The 27,985-nt window shown below is 30.4% G+C and overlaps 2 long non-coding RNA genes and 1 other non-coding gene across 3 annotated transcripts in view; 2 read left to right on the forward strand and 1 right to left on the reverse strand.

The window, feature by feature from the left end:
* The window catches only part of LOC107997127 (uncharacterized), a 120,276-nt gene that overhangs the window by 65,721 nt on the left and 26,570 nt on the right, over positions 1-27,985 (reverse strand). The gene's annotated exons all lie outside the window — the stretch shown is intronic.
* On the forward strand, positions 11,696-11,768 carry Trnav-aac (transfer RNA valine (anticodon AAC)). The gene has a single exon. It is a non-coding gene; the product is annotated as a tRNA-Val (tRNA).
* Positions 22,286-23,627, forward strand: LOC133665759 (uncharacterized). Its single transcript, XR_009829004.1, has 2 exons — positions 22,286-23,213; positions 23,297-23,627. It is a non-coding gene; the product is annotated as an uncharacterized LOC133665759 (long non-coding RNA).

The raw sequence follows: 27,985 nt of genomic DNA on the forward strand, positions 1-27,985 counted from the left end.
CGAATAAGATAATAGTAAATATTTTGATGTAAAATATTGAATTAATTAATCAATCGAGAATTTTATGTTTGTTGTTAAAAGAGAATTTATTTAAGACACGATTTATCTATTTGTTTTAACAGTTTTTATATATTTATGTATATATATTCGATTTATATATAAGATGTTTCCAATCTGTATTTCAAATGCAATTAATGATGTTTGAGAAAGTGTTTGAGATTTTGTTTGAAAAATTATTTTACGTACGAATAATGATTCGTAATAAACTTTAAAAATAAATTTTATAAAATAAAAATTCCAAGCAAAAAATCATCTTCCTTATTTTCACAATGAAATTAAATAAACGAACGAGTGAAGTATAATTTATTACTCGAAATAAAATTATTCGAAACAAACTTATGAAATAGTAAGAAGAGAAAACTTTATAGTTATCGATGGAGCATAGATAAAATACACATTTTTTTCTTTTTTTTTAACTATACACACTATACACGGCGTTTATATTATAATTTCGAACGAGGGATTTACACGCGATTTTAACAAGATGGAAAATACACACTTTTCGTTCTGTTATTCCACGGAGCGCCTCGCCCACGACGAGTTTTTGCATTTCGATCACGTAATTCGACCCGCCATTTATTAACGAGCTCCGCTCGAATGCGTGTAATAATGGCGGGATCGATCGAATTTGTTATTTTATTAATGCGTATTTATTCCGGCCAATCGAGAATATCAATTATCCCCCCGAATATCTGTCCCCATTGTTATTCAAATTGTCAACTTTCAACATTAAAATCGGGCGAAAATTGAAGAATATACTGGGGGAATAAATTATAATAGCGGAGGAAGAAATTCCTTCGAAATATTTGGTTCAAATAGGATATGGGTTACCGAAGCATCGATTTTCGAAGTAAATAATTTTTTAATATTTCCTTTTTATTGTTCGGTAATTGAATAAATTTGTTGCTCGACGATAATTTGTAGCTTAGAGATTGTTGAAATCGTAAGTTATTAAATACTTTTCTTTTTTCAATTATTTCATGTTTCCTTTTGCGTTACATTCGAGATGGATTAGATTTGGTCGACGAATTCAAATTCCAAATTATTTGTAACGAAGCTTTTAAAATAATTGCATTGAAAGGATAAACGATCTGTCATTGGCGTGAAAAATGGAGATTAATAAAAGGGGGTGTAAAACTCGATCGAGGATTTATTAATAATTAATCGATTAAACATTTTAAACCAAATACCGCATATACCTCCGTACGTTGTTTGCTTATCATAAAGTAAATTTATATTTTTACGAAAAATATATAGCAATAAATTACTGTTTCACGAGAAACTTACCACCACGATGAAAATACAAACTCAACACCAATTACCAGATTATTTAAAAAACAAAAAAAAGAAATTAAAATATCAAATTCATTTTTCAATGATCCAACACATAACATACCTTTCATTTAATGTAAAAAAAGCAGGATATGTTATATTTCTGAAACTCCATTTATATTTCTTTCGAGCAAGATTTGAAAAAAACGAAAAGCGAACAAATTTGAAAAATTTTATTTTCAAAAAATTTGATAACTTATCGATCGATCGATCATAAATATCGCGAAAGAACAAGTGAAACGATCGGTAATACAAATGTCCCAACACCACGTTTTCCAATAAAAGTAGTAGACGAGGAGAAATGGAGAACGCGACTTCGAATCGGAAACGCGTTTCGCGGTTTGTTCTCTCGTCCTCTCTCTCTCTCTCTCTTTCGTCGATATAATACAACGATACACCATTGTAAATTACGTACTCAGTTTACAGTGAAGCGTCGTTCTATCGAGTACTTGTCTCGCGCCACTGAATAACGCGTTAACGCGGAAACGCGATACCGGCGAGCCAAATTTTCGAAGTAATCGGTTGCGTGTTCGTGAAATTCCACGATAAGAAACTTTTTCTTTTTTTCTTTCTTTTTTTTTTTTTACTTCAAAACAGAGAGAAAAGCAACGCTTTGATGAAAATTTGATGGAAGATGTAAATAATTTCATCGCGATGATGAGATAATTTGAGTTGCAGTTAAGGGATTCAAGGGATTTCTTTGTAATATTATTTGTATAATTAAAAGAGTATTTATTACAGAATTAAATATGTTAAATAACAATAAATGCAGAATTTTGATGAATGTAAAATATATAGTATTATACTGTATCGAAATTTTTCAATAATGTTCGATAAATAGTAAACAATACTTGGTGATTCAAAAAGAAAACATTGAATAAAGTAGTATTAGTAATAATATTTTTATTTTCAAATATATGCATATAAAAATATATCCATTTTGTCAAACAATTTCAAATTTTCCCCACGACAATTATCCAAACTATATATTCTACTTTCATGCAGAAAAACATTACATCGCGTAGATTTATTTCGCGACGAGTGAAAATAGAGATTTCAGCTCGAGCGATAACGCGACAGAAAGAAAAGGGAGAAAATAGCAAACGAGACGGCGAAATAAGCGATTGCACGAAGGAGATCGATCGAAAACCCTTCTTTTCGAATTTTTCCAATGATCCCGCGCATTTCTCGCTGGAAACACAGTCAACCACCGAAGAAGCTTTCCCACGCGAGCTTTTTCGGGTCGGGGGGATCGATAAGTGGGAATCGATGTAGATGGATCCGACGTATGCAAGACAGAGTGCAACGCGAGGCGTTTTCTCGCGCGAGCCTGCCACCACTTTCCCTATTCCCCTTTTTTTCCACATCCTTTTTCCAACCTCGACCCATTTCTCCTCTGCTCCCTCCCCCCTTTTTTTTAACACCCGTAAACCCGCTCGAGTCGATTATTTCGGCTCGCAGCTCGTGGAAAAACCTGAGGGAAAAGTGGAGAATGCGGAAAGGAAATTTATTGTTCTCTCGCAGATATTGATACTTTGGACGGATTCGAATTAGATTTATACGATGCGTTGATGCGATTCGAGGAAATCTTTGGTTGATGTAGAAAAAGGTTTTCAAGATATTAAAAAAAAAAGAGTATGTTTTCGAAGGATCTTTACTTCGAGGATCGATTTCGATCCTTCGAAGTGGATGTCAATTGATAAAAGTGGATTACTTTTTTTAAGAATTATTTCTCTTATAAATTTTATCAGAATAGGCGATGTGCCACTTCGATGTGTTTCCTCGTTAGAAACGAAACGAAATGAAATGGAGACAGAATTATCTATATCTGTTTTGCTTCGTAAATTTTAATAATTTAAATTCGTATTACAAGCAAATATTCTATTAAAATGTGGTATAAATATTGAATTAATTAATTAGTTAATTAGTAATTAGTATTATTAGATATGATATTAATCACAATTGCCTGGCAATTTAAATAATAATTCTATTGTATTTATGTTTTGGGAAAATACTATATTTCAATAACTTGAAATTATTTTAATATTATATATCACTATTATATATCATTTAATTTCTGCATAGAATGTGTGATGCGATGTTTATTATTAAATATTGTTGTATTAACTTGTGCACAAGAAAATTAAATCGAATACATGGAAAATTTTTTTTCCAGTTAATAATGAACCATTTAAAATCCAAATTGCACGGAAATTAAAAACTCCATACTTTAAAAAATATCATTGATTTTATAATTTATTGATTTTATTATAGGATTATAATGTTTCAGAAATCAAATAATTCATCTCGATATAGTTAAATCAATTTACCTTTTGTATGATTTATATATCTCATTTACAAAATAACAAAACATATATCTCCTCGTTGGTAATAGGATTGGATATCACAGGAATAATCTCTTATTCGAACAATTATTCAAATAAAATTAATATTTTTCATACTGTATCATTTTATCTTAAGTAACAATTTATTTGAAATTGTGCTAATATTTTGCTTTATTTGATATTTGGATATTTATCCTTTAATTTCGCTATAAAAATTCTTGTATCTAATAAAATTATACAATTTCATCAATTTATTTTTTATTTCGTAAAATAATTATCTCATTTGTACCATGGATAAGTGTATTATTATGTATACAATAAAAAGTAAATAATAACAGTGATTGTTTAAACTATTTGATATAGATACAATAAATGATTTTTGAGTTTGAATCAGATATTACAGATAAACTTCCCTTAATCTTTTCTATCTATTTAATCTCCTATTTAAGTTATTTTATAAGTTGTAATCAGAGAATTATGAACAAAATGTTCAATTTCAATCATTTCTTTTAATAATCTCGATTTAAATAAAATACAAGTTTATTTATTCATTTATTATAAATAACAGAAAAAACTTTTCAACGTAAAAACAATAAATAAAATGAATAAAAAGAATTTATTACATATAAAGTTTATGTTTAAAATGCAATACATATATATATATATATATTCCTTCTAAAAGTGTTATGGATGGAAGCAAAAAAATTCATGAACTTCTCGAAACCATCATCTTATCGATTGTTAAAAAAACAAGGAAATATGTAATAAATTTTAATATTCACGAACAATAAGAATAAATTAATAGAAACGATCACGTTTAATCCCAGCTTCTTCTTATCTTATGACAGCATGTTTCGAATGAATTTTCTTTTTTTTTTTTTTTTACTTACAATCAGAAAAGATTGAGAAAAAGAGGGAGGGAAAGAAAGAGAGAAAGGGAAGAGAAAATGGCAAACGTGAAAGTACATTCGCGAAATAGTTTGCCAGCATGTACATACATATGTATATCCATTTCCAGCACTGACCCAATTCTTTTCCGACTGCTTCTTTCGTCCATTGACGTCAGAATCTTAAACATCTTGGTGAAATGCAGTCATGTTTGTTCATCGTCACTGAAATTTCATTTTGATCCTTGGCTGTAAAATTTTGTTTAAGAAAAAATTGGGGGAAAAATGGATTATTGATATACGAGAGATAATCTAAAAGAAAAGAAATCAAATTTTCCTTGATAGATTGTGGACGTTTTTATGTATTTTTTCGAAAAGTTTAACTGTACAGGTGACAATGTAAAAAAAAAGCAAAAATATTCAAAATTTACTACGATATTTGAGGAATAAAACAAATCTTTATTTAAGCTCCATTTTTTTTTTACCGTATTTTTAAAAATTTTATTTTGCGCGAATGAATGTGAACTATTAAAGAGACAAATATATTCGCGTAATGGAACAATGACTTTTTATATTTCATATTTTTTAAACCACATAGTATATGCGAATGAATTATATAGATTTTATGTATTTTTAGCCAAAGATTTTTTGGTATAAGTAATTCTTTGAAGTTATATTTTCTTTGTACCGTAAGACTTTTTTCGGGAATATTTCAGAACGAAAAGACACATTTTCATTATCGTCGTCGTCCATTTTGAAGAATTTCAAGCAAAAGAATTTCATGACTTTTGCCTTCTTTTATCAAACCAATCTCAGTAATTATTCTAATCACTTTTTCTTTTCGATTAATATCGATTAATTTTCCCAGTTACATCAATAGGATCAATCATTTCCAAATAACATGTTCTTTTAATAAATTCATCATTTTTTATATTAATTATCCTTCATAATTTTATTCATATTCTTAATATATTTTGCTTTAATCGATAACATTATTCGTTTTATTATATAGCTTTGTGAAGAATTCGAATGTGAAGCTCATATAATTTTCATAAAAAAAAATAAATAAATAATACACGATGAATAAGTAGTGTGGAAACGGATGTAATACATAATAATATGTTTTATTCATTAAATCTTCTAAAATTTCTAAAATTTCTGTTATTATTAACTTTGTACTCACTTTATGAATTTTTTCTTAAATTAACTGATTAATAGTATTATTATTGTAAGGTCAATTTATCATCATTTTCAAACTTGCATAAAGAAATTTTATTATTAAAATTGTTTTGAATCATTATTATTGCTTTATATATTCAATGATATATAATTTATTATATGATATTAATTTCTAAGTATTACATATAAATGTACATTATTATACATAATAATAATATATTATATTATATAATTATTATTCTACCAAGTATGAACTTTTTCTTTTATTATACAATGTCATATTATAATAAGTACATTATTATATTAATATTATATTATAATATAAAATTTCTATGCGCTAATATGAGAGACATCTGAAGCAGATAGACTACATATTTCAAAATGCAAATATTGCTATGTAGTTTCAATATATGCAAATGTGACCTATCTTGAATTCGAATAAGAGAAATTCAAATTCAATCGACATTCCATGCCATTATACATATTTATATGTGAACTATTTAATTATTCTACTTATTCTAATTCAATTTATATTTTAATAAAATATTATCATAAATGAAATAAAATTTCTGAATTTCTTTAAATTCTTCTCGTGTGCTAGAACGTATGTATCGATGCTAAAAGATATTAAATTTTCCTTCACAACGAGGATGTTCTGTGCAGATAAAAAAGAAAAAAATAAATAAAAATAATTCAGAATAATGGGTAAAGGCAGATTGAATTTTACGCGAATCAGAATTTTATAAAATATCGGTGCGAATATTTGCGCGAAAAATATATTTTTGCATTTAACGCGAGCAACATCGTATTGAAGGTTACCGATGCGTTGAAGTTGTTTTACACAGTCGAAAACTGTGATTACGAAATGGTCGAATAAATAGAAAAAAAAAAAAAAAATATGTCCATGTATTTTGACATTTATACATCGTATACATCTTTTTTTTCTTTATTTTCTTTTTTTTTTTATTCGTTGCACAACGCAATCCTCATTGCTCGAATGTCCTATTTATTATCCGAACTATTCTGTTATCTGAATAGAATATTTTATAGCACAAAATTTCATCTATTACAAATATATTTATATTCGTGATAATCGAATTAAGTATCGTTCGGATAATTGTCAAAATTTTTAAGCCCACTGAGAATTGATTTGACAGAAAAAAAAAATATAAATTAATTAATTAATTAAATCTTCTACTTTTTGATTTTAATTTTCCACATATTTAAATTTCACGCTTTAACAATTTTCCAATGGTATTTAATTAATTCTAATTCGATGGTTACGGATTGTAATTATAATAAACAAGGTAAATTAAGCGTAAATGAGATTATATTAATGTGTTTTTATATGATGTCAAATAATAGATTAAATGAAGTGGTGATCAATTATAATTGATTGTATATTTTAAAATATTGTTACGTATACAATATGAATAATTGAAAGATTTCTATATTATCTTATAGCGAAATTCGATTAATTTAAAAATTCTGATTTTAATTCGTTTAAAAAATTAGATAAGAATTTTTTAAAAAGATTTTACGAATATAATAGATTACAAAATATTCAGAATTTACTGTTCTATCGCGAAATCATATTTAAAACTTGACAAAATCTTTGGAAATGATTTCACTCTCTCAAAAAAAATGTGTTATATTAACACATTATCCCCTACATAATTTTCATTAAAAATATAAAACAATTTTCGATTAACTGAACTTCTCTTTACGATAAAATATTTTTCCTTAACTCGCACAATTCAATTTCCATTGTACGATCGCATCGCTGCCAACATTCGAAAGACAAAATTCACATTTCTCTTTCCTGTCGACGACTAAGAAAAAAAAAATTTCCTTTCTTTCGTCATAAGTAACGATTGACGAATTGAAAAAATGAAAAAAGTAGACGTATAAATAAAAAATAAAAATCGATAGAGCGGCAGAATTATCGAACGGGAGAAATTGTTCGTCAGCCGCGAACGGTCCTAGGGAATTCCTGGCCGCGCGACAAATTCATTAGGGAAAGTGGCGCGTACCGATTAATTAATTAAGCAAAGCCGTTTGCATTGACCCGTGTATACGCCCGGCTGCCGCAACGTTGCGTTAATCAATATTTTAATACAGCTACGAGGAAACAGTCGCCGCAAATATGCGTCCGTTTTAATGCATCGCCAGCCGGGGAGAATTATGTCGTAACCGAAGCCGATTTGCCGTTATAAATTTCCTCGTTGATTGCCAACCGCCAGTTTCACCCTTCCTCCGAACACTGCCCCCACTCCTATTAGAAACTGCACGATAATGTTCTCGTAAAACGGCAAAACGATCGGTCTCACGCTCGTTGAAAAGCAGCTTTGCTCGTTGGAGAGCAACGCGCGCTTCTGAATTATTTTCAAACGTTAAATCATTGCAAAATGTAAAAAAAAAAAAAAATAAAAAAAAAGCGTAAAATTATAAATCGTGGGTTTTCGATTTGTCGGTCGATAAAAATGGTTTATTACCGATCGAAATTTGATTAATTTTTTTTTCTCGAAATTTGTTGAAAAGAGAGAATATAATGGTATCTGTCAGATCTGATTAGATTAAATTAAAGTTAAGTAATTTGGGTATTTAGTTATTTTTAATTATTGTTTTTTGGGTATTTAGTTATTTTGATCTTTTCTTCAGGGATATTCTCAGCATGATTATTGATATTTAGTCTGTAAAGATTCTAAAGATTCAGAAACATTAGTATATCACTATCATAAACTAAAGTATCATAAATATTAGTATCGAATATATGACATGAATGAATTTATAAGTTAATTAGATTGATAAGAATTTTTTAGTTTTGTTCTCTTATTAGCATTAACACTAACATATGTTAGTTTCATAATTTAATTGAAATAATATAATTATAATTATATATTTCTTGAAGACGTTATTTAAGAACTTTACAGATTTTTATAAAGATGCAACAGCTTAACTTGTTATTAGTAAAGGTATATAACCGATTGATGAGAATGATATGCAAATTTGGTGGCAATAAATGCACAGCGAGACTTCCGCAAGAATCATCGAGATAACAAGCAGAGTTTTGATCACACGTTTGCTAAAACTGAATAACATTGAAATACACAGAAGTGTATTATTTTTAATTAATGATTAGACGATTAATCCTTTTGTATTTTCAATTGTATCAATAAGCTAATTTATTTTAAAAATAAATTATTCATCCTCATAAATAGATAAAAGTAAAAAAAAAATTAAACAAATTAATACAAGTTCCAATATAATCTCAGATTAATACAATTTTAATCAATGCATTTAAAAATTATGCATTTTCATATTATTTCTACAAAATAATAAAAGAATTTACAAAAGAATTATTTAAAACAAATGTATATATTTTAATTTTGATATCAAATATGTAACAATTTTTACAAAATTATTAGAATAATTCGAAATTTAAAACTTTTAAGTTAAAAGATACAAATGGAAATCAAAAAAGAAGTTCTGAAAGAATTCCACAGAAAAATCGATTCATTTCATTCAGTAAAGATTCTATTATTAGAATATTGGGGGGGATAAAACGTTCTTGACACGTGAGAAAATTATAGAAAAAAATTATAGAATATTAGAATTTAATTATAATTAATAATTAACAAAGCAAGAGAAAAATAATAATATTCATGAAAATTAAATGGATCAAAACAAGAATTAAATAACACAATCTCTCTATTCTCATTATTAAAATATTTATTTCTACTTTAATATTTTCAATTTATACCGATTTATTGATTATTATAATGATTAACGAGTAAAACTCAAAAATATTTCCATTACGATAGATCTTGAAGTGGATAATTTTCTATTCTTTCGCCTCTAAAACCAGATAATCGTCATCTTTCCAAAAATTCTCATCACATCCTCCAAGCAGCAACGTAATAATCTTTTTGAGTAACAAAGATCTTTTCATTTTAATTATCTTCTCGAGGGAAAAAATTCCTCGTCGACTGCTTTCGAAAAAGAAGGGAAAGAGGATAGAAAAAAAGACGCAAAAATTCTATGCGATGATACGTAAAGCTTGATAAAACGATGACAATATGGACGACAGAAAGGACAAGCTCGAGCTACGATTCCGAGTCATCCCGGAAACAGTTTCGTTCGATTGAAACGACAATCAATCCGTTAATCGAGGCCACGACGATAAGATGGAAGTTTAGATTAAACCGTGAATATTTAAAGGCAAACAATAGAAGTCGAACGCACATGTGTGCCCAAGCGTGGCTCGATTCGAGCCAACCCGAGTCGAAATAGTTCTGCTTGACACGAGGACGTGTTATTGAGGTTTATTCCACGGCAAACCTGTACTAGGATAATGTACGTGGTATTATAGAAGTATAGTCGGTCACAGAATTAATACACGCGAGTTAATGTATAATAAATAATAAAGTTATGGATTTTATTGTTATTAATTATTATTTATTAAAAATCAATCAATTAATTTTATTTTATAGAGAATATTTATTATTATTTTTTATTTGTTATTTATATATATTCAGTTTAAATATTCAAATACCGTGAATATGTAGATCATAAAAGGTTGTATATATGGTATAATGGAGATGAAATTAATTTTTCTTTCGATATTTCTTTCCCATTTTTAGATATAATTTGTAACAATTCGATAAAATTTTCTGAAGTTATATTAAAATATAAATAGTTGTACAATCGTAAAAAAAAATGAAAGTACAACATGTAAAGTTGTAATATTTTTTTTATTTTTTAAACATGATGCGAGAGAGGAACAAAATTTTAAATTACAAAAATGTTCATCATTTGATACTTTATGATCCTGTTGTAAAAAAATATTCGTAGGAAAAACTGTATTTAAAACTGTATTTAAAACATGAAAAAATGCTGGAACTTTTTCATTCAAAATCAGATTTTTCACGAAGGAAAGATTTTTCATCGATTCCTTATATCACGAAAAGTTTTGTGACTGATTGTACATGCACGAAATAAATAAAATGTATAAGTTAATTTGTAAAAGCACAGTTAATAATTAGTACAAAACATGAATATTGAAATTACGAATTCTTTTTTTGGTACCCACTGTATATATTTTATAAAATGGATTCTTAAAATTTCAATTTTTTTTCTTTCTTTCTTAAAATATAATTTTTTAATGCTACAAGAATAAAGAAAAATTTTACGCATATAAAATGTTCAAATTTTAATTCATCGTTGTAAAAAAAATATTCTCTTACAAACCTGTACTTAAGACGCGAAAGAACACTGAGAGAAACTTTTAAAGGAAATTTTATCTGCTCAAAGGGATTTTCTTTTGCAAAAAAAAAAAAAACTATTCTTCTGCAATAATTCATTATGCTTTACTTATTCACGAACCTCTCTTAAAATCTGGATTTCCTTCTTAAATCTACTTTCTTCTATCTATTTAAGATTTTCCCCGATCTCTCGATCTTCGAGGAAAATTTCTTTAAAAAAACCAGAGACTACTGGACGAGACCCTCCATCCTCTCTCTCAGCTTTATTTTCTCTATCCAAAATTAGACTGCTACGCGTGCGTATCGGGGGATAAACACGTAGATAGATTGTACACGCGCGTGTATTATTGCGCACTCGTGTGTGTTATTGCGCTTTGTTATCAGATACGGAAACGACGCTCGTGACATTTCAATTTCATGCGACATAAAATACCGTGCAAACCGCATTTACTGCTCACATCCTCCGTCCTTCCTGTATTCGATGGATAGCGGGTGTCTCGTTTTTTTTTTTTTTATATTTTATACCGAATATTGATTCAAAAAAAAAAAAAGAAAAGAAAAGAAGGATTAAAGAAGAAAAGATAAAATTTAAGTAGATATTGAAAAAAATAAACGCATCTATCGAGTGGTTTCCGTGGTGTAGTGGTTATCACATCCGCCTAACACGCGGAAGGTCCCCGGTTCGATCCCGGGCGGAAACATTTTTTTCTGGGAGAAAATTGCATCGTTTATGGATAATTATTATCTTTTCAGATGCACGATATGTGGAGTTTATCGTGATATCGTGATGTATTTTTAGTATTTTTAATTAAATTTAATAGTTCGCGTATATAAAAGTAATGTTTTTATATGTTTTCGTCGCTGTAGATGAAAATCTATGGATGGATGGATAGCAGCAGGATTTTTGTTAACGCTTCAATTTATCCATGAAATTTTCACAAATTTAATTCTCTCGGGCCAATTATTCGAGAAATGTCTTATCCGAACGAATTAAACTCCCAATTAGTTCAAATAATGATAATCTATAATCCATAACTATATTTATATCGTATAATATATATCAGTAAGCTATAAAAAAATGAATATTAATCGCGTGTAACATCGATTTGACCTCTGGAGAAGATATATCTACACTCATAAATATCTCCAAATTTCTTTCCGTATAAAATTTACTTTCAGAAGTTATTTTCTCTTTTGTAATTATTAATCTTACGTATATTCTTGAGAAAGTCTTGTAAAAGTAGAAAAAATAGAAAAAAATTACCATAAAAAACATTGACGAAATACGTATTTAATTATAGTATTGGCAATTATTTAATAATAAATAATTTTGAACATAAAACGTAATTCTTATTTAATACACTTTTTACACATAAAATTCACATTTTCTTACAAATCACCGTGTAAATTATGCCAGCGTGCGCAATTTCTAATATTTTTACTGAAAATAAACGAAAACAGTCTTGTCTCGTACGTACATTTGTCGACCTCTGGATCTTCTTCGTTTTCCTAGACCTCTCTTTTATTAAACAGATCCGCTACGGGTTTTACGACTGCTCCACAATTCTTTTTTCACGGGTGCCGCGTCTTTCTTGTTCTCTGTCGGTATGGCAGCGGGGAGCGCTTTTGTTGTACTCGCGCTTGTGCACAATGCGCCATTGAAGAATAAGAGAAAAGCTGCACGCAACGCTCATCTCCGCCCTCGTAAATATCAACGAAAATCAACGAATTAATGCAATCATTACGAGGAAATAGAGACCGAAACGGAACGTTATTCTTTTTCTATATCTTTTTCGATTTTTTCGTAGTAGAATTGGAAACTTGTTATTTAAATGTTTTAGTATCTGAATGTTCTAAACATCGTTATATTTAATTATTTAGAAAAGGAACCTTTTCATTAAATTTGATGATTTTTGAGTATAACTATAATCCAATTTTAATTTATGAAATATTTGCAAAAAAGATAAGCAGTAAGAATGGATAAAGTAATAAATTTAATAATACACGAATAGCAGTTTATCATAATCGTTGATATTATACTTTTTATCAATCATGTTTTTAAAAATTGTAATTAGGAATATATAATATTTTTAGGTTTTATTATATATTTAAATATATGTATATAATATAAATATGAAAATTTTGATGTAATTTAATCGAATTTTAACATAAATAAAGAATTATAAAAATCTACTACTCAAATTTTCTTTATTGTATTGATTATTTATTTTTTTTTCGCATTTAAAGCAAAAATTCTTAATCTTTCATGAATTCAGTACTTAATTATATAGAAATTTATACTGTAAAATAATATCATTTTTGTTAAATTGTTAAAAAAATGAAGCTAACATTGTCATTGAATATCGAAATAATGGTAATATTTTATTTAAACAATTTTATGATTAAATTACTCACATAACATCATCATGTGTACTCTTTTTTAAAATTTTGATTACCGATATATTTTTCCTACTCGTATCTATTTTTTTTGTTATAATATATTGTTATAATAAAACATTGCATCACGAACAGATTAGAAGAGTGAAATTGAATATGAATTTAATCGAAATTTAAGTACGTGTACTTTATAGACGTGAATTCATAAGCGATCAAGATAAAAGCAAAGGAGAAACGCGATGAAACGATGAAATATAAGATAGAAAGAGATTTGAGCGGCGAATACAAATAAATTTGAACGCAAATAGTTACTTTTGAATTTAAAGCAATTCGTCGTCCTCTACAAAGAGTTCGTCGAGGTCGTTCTCGAGTATATTTGTCTTTCGACTCGTCAACAGGAAGCTAAAGCGTCAAAGATTTCCTCTCTTCCGCTCTTTTGCGTTGTATGTATATCTTATAGGAAATATTACTCAGCTAATAAAATCGCTGCATTATATATCTTTTTTTATACAGATCGAAAATATGAATCCAGAAAAATAAAGTATAAATTAAAAAATACTTCTAATCTATTCGTGGCTTGGCCCTTTCAATATTATCAAAATAATTGCATAATTAACTTCAAACTTACTTTTTTCTAATTATCATCTACCACTAATTTTTTTTTTAATTTTATCATTCATTTATACTTATATGATGATAAATTTCGAATAAATCTCCTATAATTGAATACCCCTTTTTAATCTCTTTGCGACAAATACTTTCATATAAAAAATTATCTCAAAGTCTCTAAATTCTCAAGATCAAACCTAACATTTTTAACTTACATTTTCCTTCATATTTAAACAAACATTTACTCGCGCGCATCATTTTATACGTCGATCGAATTCCTTTCTCAAGGTCAGACTAGCCTTTTAAATTTTCCAACGAGAAGTGGTCTATAATCGAAGGTTTTCGAGGACGCCCGGCATCGCATTCCCCGAATGAGATGCAAATGTCACGGAGAACGAGAAATTCTCAGGGTCTTCTTTAATTACCCACTTCACTTTCTTTTGCCGTGATACTTTCGAGCGGCTTCACCTGCTGCAATTACTTCTCGCGCGCACACCTCGACCCTCCTTCGCGCCTTGTGAGAGAGAAATTCGCGGAAACTCCTGGAGGGGAAGAGGGTGGGCGAGGGACGGCGATGAAAGCTCTTCCCTCCTCAGAGACTTTCAGCGTTTTCAAATGAAATGTATCGTCCACGGTATCCTCCAGCGTGCATCGGCCATTTTTTACCACCGTAAATAGAAACGGAAAAGAAAGGTAAAGAGTCCTAATTTCGCCGATCTCGAAATAGACGTGGGTTGGTTTCGTCGGCTCGTATTCGAAGGAACGATTTGTTTTGAAATGTTTTTATCGCAATTGTAATAGAAAATTCTTGATACGAAATTCAATCTTGTTGAGAAGTTTCTAATTTTATATTCGTATCTATCCTTTTCCTATTATATTTAAGTTGTGCATTTATGAGAAATTTGTACAAGAAAAATAATGAAATATGTTTAATATATATCGTTACGAATTTTTATTTAGAACTTGAGAATCTCAGGCTTCGCTTCTTTAATTGAGGATGACGAAAATATAAATTTGTATAGATGTTACGGTTATAATTAATTAATCGAGCATTAAAGGAGAGTAAAATTTGAATCTTTCTTTTTCTCTATCGCAATTGGTCATATATATTACGTCATAAAGAGAGAAAAAAATCACCGACCTTTTATCAACAAAGAACAGTTTTAGATTAAGAAGCTTTCCTCGAGCCTTTTTCTTTCGCTTCACTCGCGTAGAGGAAAAATTGCGTTACATATTTTCAGAGGAAACTCTCGAATGTAGAAGCGACAAGGAAAAATGATGGTTCGTCGACAGTTTAGAGAATACGGTACTTCGTAACTTTATAACATTGATCGATCGTGATTTCAATATCACAAATTACAAAAAGTAGAAAAAGAAGTGATCTTTCTATTTTATTTATTTATTTATTTAAATCCAATTTAACTCGTTTCTTCGTTTTTGTAATGATAAAGTAAAATTAAAATTGAGAATAATCCATTTCGATTTCTTTCGTGCAATGAACATTGACAATGAATATTTTTGAAATTTATAAATTTCAAAATTTATGAGCTAAATAAATAAATAAATGATTAAAAACTTTTTTATACATATTAAAATTAACAATTTCAACCCATCATCTGTTAATAAACATCGAAACTCCGATATTCATCTGTAATAACAACTTACCGAAAAAAAATCTCATAAAAACACAAATACTCGCGGTTCCCCCACATCCCATATATTTTGAAAGTAGCGCGAATACCGAAAGTGTTCGAGAACACCCGAATACCGGCGGAGAGGTTCGTGGCCGAGATAAAATTCCATCGCGAATAACAGCAAGGGGGGAGAGGATCGATCGATAAAAAAGGATTCTCTAACCCATTTCTATCGCTCGTAGTACGCAATGCGCGTTACGATACCCGTATTTTCGACCGGGAATAATACTCGGGAATAAAGGGGATGGGAGAGGAATGCGGAGAGTGCGAAACGAGCATCGAAAACCGAAAACGTTTCGACCGCAACAATTTTTCCTATCAAACCTATGGATAAAGAATCGTACAGTTCGGTTTCATTCGGTCAAACGAAGAGAGAGAGAGAAAAGGAAAAATGAAAAATTTACTCGCGGATGGAACTTCTTTTCTAGAAGCCATCAATCGCTATCAATCGCTCGTTCATTAACATCGAGAGAATACTTGTGATCTTGTGGCCTATATAAGTTTGTTATACTTGTATAGATTTATTAGAAATTTGATTTGATATGATTTGTTTTAATAATGTAGTTTCTGTCACAAGTTTATACATTTTAAATATATAAAATATTCGATATACAAGATGAGGCATAGAATATTCGGATATTTTTGCTGCGATAAAAAGAAACGTGTTAAACTTGCATAGGGTCGAGAATAAATTATTTTCTTTCGAAATTGATCTTTGGTGATCTTAAATGATTTTGACTTTTTGGTAAATCATCGTGTGCAAAAGAATATATATAAAAGAAACGAAATTGACTTTCAATACTATTCTTATTCGTCTATCCAAACAAATTATATGTTCCTCGAAATCATACAGATTTGATTTTAATCATTTTGTTCAAATTTTTTTTCTTTTATTCTTCATTAATCGTTTCGCATTAACTTCTCATCTTTTGAATTATGCGAATATTCAGCCATTGAGTGAGCTTTCAGAAAAAATTGTCCTTCAAATTATATTATATTTAATAAATATTATTTATATATCAACAAAACGTTTTTCAAGATAAATCATCCACAAGTTTGGATTGTTTCAAATAGTTTTTCGGGTTGAAAATAAAGAAAGTAATCAAGAGAGAGACAAACTGCCACGAGATGAAGTTTGAAACTAAAGGACGATCGTTCTTTTTGCGTCTGTTATCTGCTCCATTTTTTGATTGTTTGAAACAGTGTATCTTGGAGAAGTACAAATCTTTAGAGACGTTTAAGGATGTTTAAACGACAGTTTTTGACTGTCAAAAGAGAGAAAGACAAACGAGGAAGGGAAAAATAAAAAGAAATAGAAGATCTCGAATCATTATAATTACGATTATAAATTATATAATTTTTTAATTCTTTAAGTTTATTGAATGTTTTCTTTGTAAAAATTGGATATTATATAAATTATTGATATATTTGTGAGACATCTTTAAAGAATCGATTTTAAGGGCTAAAAACGAAAATATAAAGAATTATTTATTAGATTGTTTATGAAATTATAAATAATTGAGAATTGCGTCAAATGAAATGGAATGAGATGAAGATGGAATGAGACGTATCTATTCATCTCTTATATCTTCATTCTGTCTTCGTTCAATCTAATGCAATTTAAATTATTTATAATTTGATAATAAATAAATAATTCAATAATTACTCGACATTTAATTAAAACTTATTATAAGCATCGATCAATATTTTTATATGCTCTTTTAACCTTTATAAATTGAACGTTTAAAGGTGTTTCATGAATATATTAATATTCTATATTAATCATTCTATAAAGCTTTTAATTTAGAAAAATTTTAAACAAATAAAACAAAAGATAATTGACCTTGTTTGTATGGAATGGAAATAATGAAAGAGCAGAAATAATACGTATAATACGTATTCATACGTAGTTATATTTTGTTAAATTTATAATATAAATTTTATAATTTAAATAGGCAGAAATTCATTTAAAATATTGTACGCATTATAAAAGGGTTGAAATATGAAATACAAAGCATAATCGCAACGAATGTTCGTGAAAAAATAAATGAAAAATTGCAAAAATCCATTAGCTTCATTAATTAAGAACAATTTTAAAGTAAGCGTTATCAAAAATTTAAAGAATTAAAAAGTAATTGGACATTTAATTAATATCCTACTATTATACATAAATTTTTATTGAATAAAATATGCCATGATAAAATAGCCCATAAAAAATATTACATAAATAAAAAAAAAGGAAATTTAAAATTAAAAAATGTAATTTACGAATGGAATTTTTAAATAAGATAATAGATAAAATTTATGAAGACAAAAGTGAATCTGAAATGCTCCATTTATTCCACCCTACAATATTTTAAAACATATGATAAACCTGATTTAACAAAAACTTACGATATTAACAATCATATTAACGTTATAAAATTATTTTTAAACCATTCCCCACCCTTCGATTCTGTCCCATTACAAATAAAGATATTCGTCCATTTTTACCAAGAATCGATTTCAAAAGATTATTCTCCTAAAAAAAAATTCGATCCTGAAACGAGATTAATCAACAAAGAAACGTTAAGATATCATCGTACATATCGTTTTATATGTATATATATATATATATAATCTCCACAAATTGAGAAAATAGCACGTGTTCGAAAGAAAAGAAAACGATTGCGAACGTTTTTAGCAGCGAACGTGGTGCAAGTTTCCGATCGAAGCAGAAAAAAAAAAGAAAAGAGAGAGAGAAAAAAGGAAATCGCGCTGCTAACGATGAGGAGCGTTAAATTCATGAGGCTCGATTGGCTGGCATAGCAGACGGCGAGTATACTTGGGCGAACAAGATAAATGGCAGATAAAAAGGAAGAATTCCACGGAAAGCTCTCTCGGACGGAGTAGAAGCCGATCAGCCAACGTTCCCCTTCTTCTACAGTCACCTTCTCACCCTGGTAAGCTTCAGTCGGCTTTTATACCCCTCGATAAACACTGATTGCATCCTCCACCGTTTTAAAAAACGTTCCGCTTTACTTTGATTCGCTCCTCTAAATTCTTTTGATTCCACTGATTCTTTTTTTAAATCACGAGCGGTTTTGAAATCACAACTCTTGTTGTATCGATTTCCACAAATGATATTGTATTCGCAATAAGGTGTTAATTCTTTATCTTATTTCTTGAAATTTGTTATTCTCTTTCAAGAAGAGAAAAGATTGAGAAAAAGAATTTGAATAACATTAACGAATTTACTTTTTATAAGAGCATATGTACGTATAATATAAATTTTAATATAAATTCGCCTTGATTAATTGCCAATACAACGGGAATAATTCCATTGAAAGAAATTTCAATCTTCGAAATTTCAAAAAAAGGAAAAAGAATGTCCAAAAATGGAACGTACGTATATATGTATACTCTTTCGATTAAACTTTTATTGTGCTTAATTTTTATCATTAATATCATTATAATTATTTACCTTCGTGCTATTATTCAATAATACAGTGTTGCGTTGTTATTCAAGAAAAAAGAATTGTTTTCAAAAATATTCGTTTCCTTTTTTTTTTACTTTCGTTTTTATTAAAATTTCACCCATTCTCGATTCGCCTCGATCGAACGAATCCGTCGGTCGAATCGATTGTTCGTAATATGTTCGAAGCATGAAGGAGATTTAGATAGCCTGACCATTGCGTGACCATAACCACTTCTGGCGTACTAGTGGCGCAATAGCATCAAAGCCGAGCCCCCGAGTGCTCTGCCATTTCGTGCCGGTTAAATTGGCTACGAATCGCGCGACGATTTGCACAACTATGCTTTCCACTTTCTATACACGCATATACACGCGCATATACACAAAACGAAATATCTAATCTACGCCAGCTAATCGAGAGTTCATCTATCACGATAACGCTCTCCAATTATATAGGTTCATCACTGCGCTCGGATAATAAATCTGAAACGTGAGGAAAATCCGAAAAATGCCGAATTTCAAATTGTTCAGATTTTTATCTGGACGGATTGATATGCGGCCTGTGAAAATTGACAGGAATGGGGAAGAAATTGGTTCGTAATGGGTTTATATTTGAATATTTTTCGTGTATTTTAGAAAACTGTTAATTTCAATAAATGAACAACGTTGCTTAAAATAAGTAATAAGAATGTATATTTAATAAAATAAAATTGTTAAATCGTGTACTTTCAATATTATTGTACGAGAATAAAATTTATTTATTATAAAAGTATAAGCCGCCATTTTGTTCATATTTTTTTTTAGAAAATAGCGTCGTTGAATAATTAATAAAAAGCATAAAAATGAATGTAATTTCAAAAATGATCTGCAAGATAACTAGTTTATGCAATGATAAAAAATTTCAAATAAAAATATCGTAAAAATTGAACATAAAAGAAAAAATTTTTGTTTAATTTGACGAATGATTTCATTCATTTCAAAAAAATCGAAGAATAAAGATAAGAATCTTTCGAGGATTGCATGAAAAAGAAAAATAAAAATAATTTGTCCAATTTTTTATCTGGAAACAAAATTTCCGTGTTGTCGTGTTTCAGAAAAATTGGATGTTTCATTATTAAAGAAAAAATTGTAAAGAAGTTGTTATACCTACAAAACTAAAGAAAAAGAAAAATACAGAAAAGAAGCCCGTAATTAAATAGAAACATTAAGTAGAAACGTTGTAATATTCTTTCATTGTTAATTAAGCACGAAATAACAGTTGTTAACCTGTTGAAGAGAAATTAAAAGAGATTAAACGCGAAGATTTTAATTATCTCGAAAATTACAAAGCACCGATTTTTATTTTAAATTAAAGTATCATTCATCACATGATCGATCATTTGTTATCAACTGCACGAGGAATCAAGGCATGATCCCTGCAGTTTATTCGCTGCAGTTAAACGATCTATCGATCTATTCTTTCATCTTTCAGAATGGACACTTTCTATCTTCCATCGTTCGTGCCCGTTCATAAATCTTTCCCCTGCTTTCGAGGAAATTACTCGCGAATCATCGTGAAACTGCACGAGCGAGGCAGGATAAAGCTCGATGTTTTGTGAACAAGTCAGATTTTTCCATCCGACGAGTTATTATCGTGTCAAAATTCGTGATGAAGCAAACTCTCGTCGACATGCGAAGGAAAAAAAAAGAAAGAGAAAAAAGGAAATGATTTCGTTGATGGCCGATAATTCCTAGGGGAGATTGTTGCTCGTTCCTTTGATGAAAATAACTCGACAACTTGCGAACAAATGCGATGAATTAACAGATCGTTGCTTCGTTAATGATTGCTTTGACCGTTGCGTGATCGTGGCCATTTTTGCTCGTTTTTTTTTTAACAACGCGCTATCGTTTAATGTCTCTATTGTTTTTCATGTGAAAAAATGTCGCTGGAGGAAAAAGGGAGAGTTGAATATTGAATATTTAATTAAGGATTTCGCGCTCCACAATTAATCCAACATGTTGATAATTATCTTCCCAGTATCTGATAGGTTTAAAATGTTAGATTGAAAAATGTATCGAATAGTTTGGTGCATACAAATTTTCTTCTCTTCGATAAATACAAAGATTTCTTATTATACTTTATTTCGTCGTAACAAAGAAAAGAAATTATTACTTCCTTCGAATCAATTTGTCATAAAATATAATTTTAACGTAAGATTTAAAAGTACAAAGACCGAGACAAAATATTCAAACACACCTTTTCACCACTCCTTTCATTCAAAAATTTGATTTTCCTCGATAAAGATCGCCTCTTAACGTCAATCCATTCCAACTTTCTTTTCTTTCCTTTCGATCACTCCTGTAGAATGATCTCTAGAATATTTAAATCGCGGCTACTCGAGACGAGGTTTCAAGGCGGCCTCTTTAAAGCCGCGTTAAAGGAACATAAAAAAAAAATTGGATGGAACGTTAAAGAGGAGAGAAGGATTCGTTCGTAGCGTTACATAAACGTTGAAACAGTGCGAAACGCTATATGAAACGATTTTCTCGTTTAGGAGGGTGAAATCGAATCAACGTCGCCACGCATCCATATATCGTGACGGTATCCAGGTTGGCAGGCAGGCAGCCGATGAAGCTCAGTTTGTCTCGTTGCATGCGCTGCATAAATGTGCAACGATGCACGCGAGAGAAACCTCCCACAACACGCTTCACCGGCTAAATGAATTTTGAATTTTGCGTGCGTCACGCGTTCCAATTGTTTATCGTACACACGCATTCACCTTGTTCAACAAGCATCGCGCTTTTACTCGGCCTACAGATTCGATCGACTTTGCGTTAATCTCCTATCTATCGATCTTGCCATCACCGCGAGGTATTTGAATTTTTCGATCTTCGGTTGAGATCAATTGTTAACAATTGTTTCTCTCATTTTCTTATCTCACTTTCCTGGTTACCAAAATTTTTACGACGTCATTTTAAATAATTATCCTTTCTTCAAACACAATTTTTATATAGGAAGTAAAAATGTGGATAAATAAACGAGGAGGTATATTACTAGTCGGTTAATAAATTGGAAACACTTTTGTCCCTGATGGATTCATAAAAAGTAAAAAGTAACAAGTGGCAGCAATACCAGACCGAAAATGTTGGAATTACAAGAATTGGCAGATGGCAAAATCTGAAATATGAAACACGCAAAACGAGCAATTCGTTCTATACTCTACACGTTCGTCCTCCAATTAATTCACACAACGGACTGTATTTCCGTGTTGCAGACTGGCCAGAGAAATCGTGACACGCGGCCTTATCGGTTACTCCTGTTACCATTACCGATGGCAGCGCCACCATCGCGGATTATTTGTTGCCGACAGTGAATTCATCAAGCGATCCCCCCTCTCCCAATGACCAATCCGTTCGCACGGCCCATTTGCGACACACGTGTACACACGCTCGATACCGCAGCGCCAATGCGAGTTCTCCTTCAACTAGAAGCGAAAAAGATAAATTATTTGGCTCGATCGGCGAAACGTGTTCGAAAACGTCGCGCTACGGTTTGTTTCCAATCCGTCCAATCGATGGAACGGAGAGAAGAAAGCGAGTCTAAAGCTTGTGATGTCGTATCGATGGTTTGTCGTGTGTCGAGTGTAAGAGTTATTTTTTCGAAAATAAAGAGGAGGGGAGAATGGTGGTCGAATCCATCCGCGTAAATCCCTCCGCGCCCCATAAAGGTCTAACTCGTCGTTTATCACGCGTTCGTTTCTCCGTTCAACCACGTTTTCGCTTGGCCCCTCTCTTTCCCCTCCCCCAGGGGAGAAATATCAACAGAAGCGGCGGGGAAAGTATGCGTGTGAACGAAAAAAACCAAGTGCTTGTTCGCTTGTACGTTGTTCGTCTCGATCCCTCCCTCGAGTTTCCTCACTGATTTTCATGGATATTCAGGGATGTTCCTGAGGAGATCAAACGTAACGTGAATTTCGCATCGCGCATCTCTCGTGCGAAATGCGTTTCTAAGAGTACGTATTTTTTAATAAGATGAAAGGGATACAAGGCAAAAATGCAATCGTTTTATTAAAAAAAAATGTTATTTTGATTTCAGTAAAATAGTCAGGAGTGAGAAAAATCGCTGAATTTTATGAAATATCCCTTAATAATATTCCAAGGATCCATGCAGTGTCCAAACTCTTTACGAATAGATATTAATTCATCCATTATGCGTTTTTCAGTATAATGCGTTTATAGAAACAGTAAATAACTGATGTCATTAGTAAATATAGACAGCATTCAGTGTATCGAAATCTTCCTATTTTTGTGAAATTATCATACGAAACAATACTGTTGGATACGAATGAATACTTTCTCACGAAGAACATTAATTGATATGTTAAAAAAGATATAATGATTCGATTAAAAAAAAAAAAAAAAACAAAGTTAACTTTCGTTTACTCTTTATTCATCCTGTAAAAAAAAAATCTAATATCAATGATTCACTCTACCAAATACCCGAGATATCTTATAAACGACATCGAGACATTTTGCTCGTAAAATTGGATTTACGACGATCGTGAAACCTCGAGGTATCTCGTTCATAGTCGCAAAAGGGTTAATAGAGACGGCGACGTTAAAGAATCGATTCGATTATACGCGGTGGCACGAGTTAATTACCAGTAAATAACACGCTCACGTGTCTCGTATTATCACGACATTAAATTATGCATCTTTCTTATCGTAGCAATGTAATTTGTTCCAACGACCGCCGGAAAAAAGCAGCCGGAAGTGGGACACGCGTCTTAAAGAGCATTGCGTCACTGTCACAGAGAAAAAGAGAAAATGCGAGCAAATTCGATTATTTAGAAGCCAGACAAACTCGTTCGAGTTGTGCCCGTTTAACTGTCACGGAATTATTCTCATTAATTTCTGGATAAATTTCTTGCTACTTCAATTTTTGAATAGATATAGCGAGATCGTAAAATAGATTAGAGCAATTTAAAATTTACACGTGAAAATCAAAAGATGTGAAAACTGATATTTTAGGGAAGATAAGGAGCTTGAACTTTCTTCGATACCATTCGATACCAGTTCAGAATTAGTTCTTTCTGTTCTATTTATTTATATCGACGGTAAAAAATTCGATTCCTTCCTTAAAAAAAAATAGTATGATTATTTGCGACAAAATGATTTTTATAGTAAAATTAACGAATCCTTTTTTTAGAAATCAAATGATTGTGAATTATTCCTAATTGTTTAATTACTTCGTTTCGATAACAATAAATACACGTTTATTACAATTAAACTCCATTTTCATTTGCTGTGACAGTCGAATTTGCAAAATTCGGATAAGAACGTTCTACAAAGGATTCGAATCTTATCTCTGAATATTCGAATCTACTATGCCCAACTAAAAAATATTATATCTTCCTTCCGAACAAATTTTTGCAATTAAAATCAATCGACTGATTCGAATATGTACGTAGAGATCGTATCATCGAGAAACGCTACATAATAGCGAAACATTCTACGTTAAACCAAAACTGTCGACACATGTGCTTAATCGAAATTGCTTCCCACATTCTAGCCTGATCGTTATCAAAATTTGGATCATGCGTAAGTCTATTCGTAAGCAATTTGGGTAACGGCGGATATAACGTCGGATGTGAACGAAAGATGAGTATAAAGTGCAATTAATTAACAAGCGTCGCACACGAAATTGCCTGGCAGCTGTACGCACGGTTGCGTAATTGCGAGCGCACGCGACATTATCGGCCGAGGCGCCACGTAATTTTGACTCGCTCTCTCTCTTTGTTCGAACTCGAGCATGCGCAGACATCTCGAGCTCTTAAGGATCGCATACCTCCGCATCCGTATTAATTGCGTCGAGATTCTTGCACGGCGCACAACTGCGAAAGGAATCTACGATAAGGAAGGTAGAATGATAATCAGTTGTATTGCTCCGTCGACGTATCGCAATTTCAATTTCGCATTTGAGAATATTTCATATATTGACTGTCTTGTAATTTATGGTACAGACAGAATTAAAAAGCTATTTGTAGCTTAAAACGAAAATTGGATTTGAGAAAAATTCGTTTGAAAATGAAATGCTTCGATTATTAATTGAAAATCTTAATCTTAATAATGTAATCTATGTATAAAGAATTACTTTCAAATATATTAAAATTAAGTTTAAAAATTTTATATTTCCTTTTTGATTTTGATTTTATTATACGTATTTATTTTTTTTTCTTAATATTTTAACATCTATATCTGCAAAATATTTTTGTTGCTTTATTTATATATAAAATCAAAATTACAATATGTATGTATAATAATATGTATGTGAAAATAAATAAAAATAATATGGAATAAAATATTTCTATTTATATAAATCTTGAATGACATGTTCCAATCGGATCATCGTTGAAAAAATGAAATATTATATTACGTAATTTCATTTATTTTTATATACTTCAGAATATTCTTATATTATCCAATTAAGGATTAATCAAATCCAATTATCGGTACATTTAAAACGATCCTAACACCGTTATTCACAATTTTCCTTTTATTTCGAGAATCCATACCCGTCTGACAAAATTAAATTACGAATCACTGCAATTTATTTTCTTCAATTTCCTCCTTTAATTTAAAATATTCCATCGACTATTCCCCAAATCGTTTCAAATTCACGATAAGCGACAAAAGATCGCGGATTAAGACTTAAAGCTAGTAATTAACGTAAAAAAAAAAAAAAAAAGAAAAAATAACATAGCGATGCTCGTAAAGCGAGTTGAACTTGGCAACGAGTCGAGATAATTGGACGTCCTACAAATAGCACACTTGAACGTTATTTCAAATACTAATTAGTAGAACGAGTGGCGATCAACAGGCTGGGGTAGGCAGCCTACGTAACGAAGCCAGCCACAATTATGCATGTAAATTGCACACACGAGTATGCCAGTCTCGGACGTGGTCTCAGGGCATCCACCCTTCTAATCCTCGTCTCTCCACCTTTTTGTCCACGAATTCTCCTTGTTCGCGCTTTATACCACGGAGAGCCGGTATATATGACTTTTTCTTTTTATTACGTTCGGGTCAAAGACATCACGAGAGTCCCCGAGTTCTTGAACACATTCCGTGCCACAATTACATAAAAATTCGTGTACAATTGTGTAAAAATTGGGTTTTTTCCTTGTGTAGGATAATTGTACACTGGAATATAATTGTAGAAGAGAATGTAATCGATTTTTAGATAGAGAAAATTTTACAAACGTAAAAATGTTGGTTGGAAAATTTAAGTTATTATTTGAGTTACAAGTAATTTAGCGCTTAGATAAAACAAGATTTTTATCTCTCTCTCGCTTACTTTGACGCAAGCTTATGACTTCATAAATAGGTCTTAACCAACATTTTTGCATTAGAATTAAGCCTCTAAAGATATTCTATGAATATATTAGCACCTTGTATAAAACTTTGTGTTTTCTTTAGAAAAGTTAGGATAAATTTGGCATAGAACAGTGTGGGTGAGATGAAGTGTCTATATAACTTTTGAAATACACACGTGCTTGATGTTACATTAATTTACTTCAATTTTATATTTTTCACTCACAAGGAGAAATTAATTAATTCACGTTTAAATAATAATATTTAATGTAAAAATTTCTTGTTTGCAATTTCACTCTTGTAAAAAGTAGATATATTTTATTATAATTAATTTAAAAAGTATTTTTAATGATATACTTTAATTCAAAATTTGTCAGATTTTATTATATCTGTAAAACTAAGACATATTTAAAAAAATATTGGTTAGATTGAAACTATTAATGTAAAAATATGATATAGAAAGCATAAAATTGATGCAATAATTTTTTTGTCATTGTATCGTCAAATAATCATTAAATTATTTTCTATTATTTTAAGGGATTATTTTCCAACTAAATGAAAAAAAAACCTGGCAAATTTGATTTTTCATTTTCCTTTATCCTATTTTTATTATCGATTATAATAATATTCCTTTTCTTTAATCTTATATTCCAAATATATTCATAAATATATCGAATACTGATGTTCATTTTAATTTAAACAAATTAACGAATTAAAAATATTTAATAAATGATAGTTTTCGGGTCAAGTTCGAATCAATTATTATTAAATTACTCTCAGTAATTACGATCACTATCTGTCTTTCAATTGGTCGAAGAATATCCAGTAATCAATAATAATAACTAATAATTCAAACGAAATACGAAGTTAACCTCAAACGAAGATTCGAACACGACACAGAGGCAGACTTTTGTAGTCGTTTCACCGGATTTCGCGCGAGAAATTTTACAAGGGTGAGTGAACCGAGAGGCAAAGAAAAAAAAAAGAAAGAGAGTGGGTGTGAAATTTTCGCTAAACGAAAAAAAATGTGACACGAGGGGGCGAAAGTTAACCAGGTGGAAAAACCACACGGCCCTTCGGACGGTTGTTCGACGGTTGTTAACCGTTTGACGTTCTTTAACCCCGTTTCTACCTCCCACCCGTGGAAACACGTCGATGGAAACGTGCTACAAACGAACAATTCCAGTTTTTTCAGCAGAAGAAAAATAAGAAATATCAGTCACGACATCGTTTACCCGTGTGATTTTGTACGAGTTTCGTCGTGCTGTTCTCAACGATGGATGCCATGTTCGAAAGTTTGTGCATTAAACGAATTAAAATTATCTGATAATTCGAATGAAAATTCGTGTGTATGTAAAGCACGCGATGCATTTTAGAGGTTAAAAAAATTTTTACAGATCATTACGCATCT

The sequence above is a fragment of the Apis cerana genome, linkage group LG3 (genome assembly GCF_029169275.1).
Source record: "Apis cerana isolate GH-2021 linkage group LG3, AcerK_1.0, whole genome shotgun sequence".
NCBI lineage: Eukaryota > Metazoa > Arthropoda > Insecta > Hymenoptera > Apidae > Apis > Apis cerana.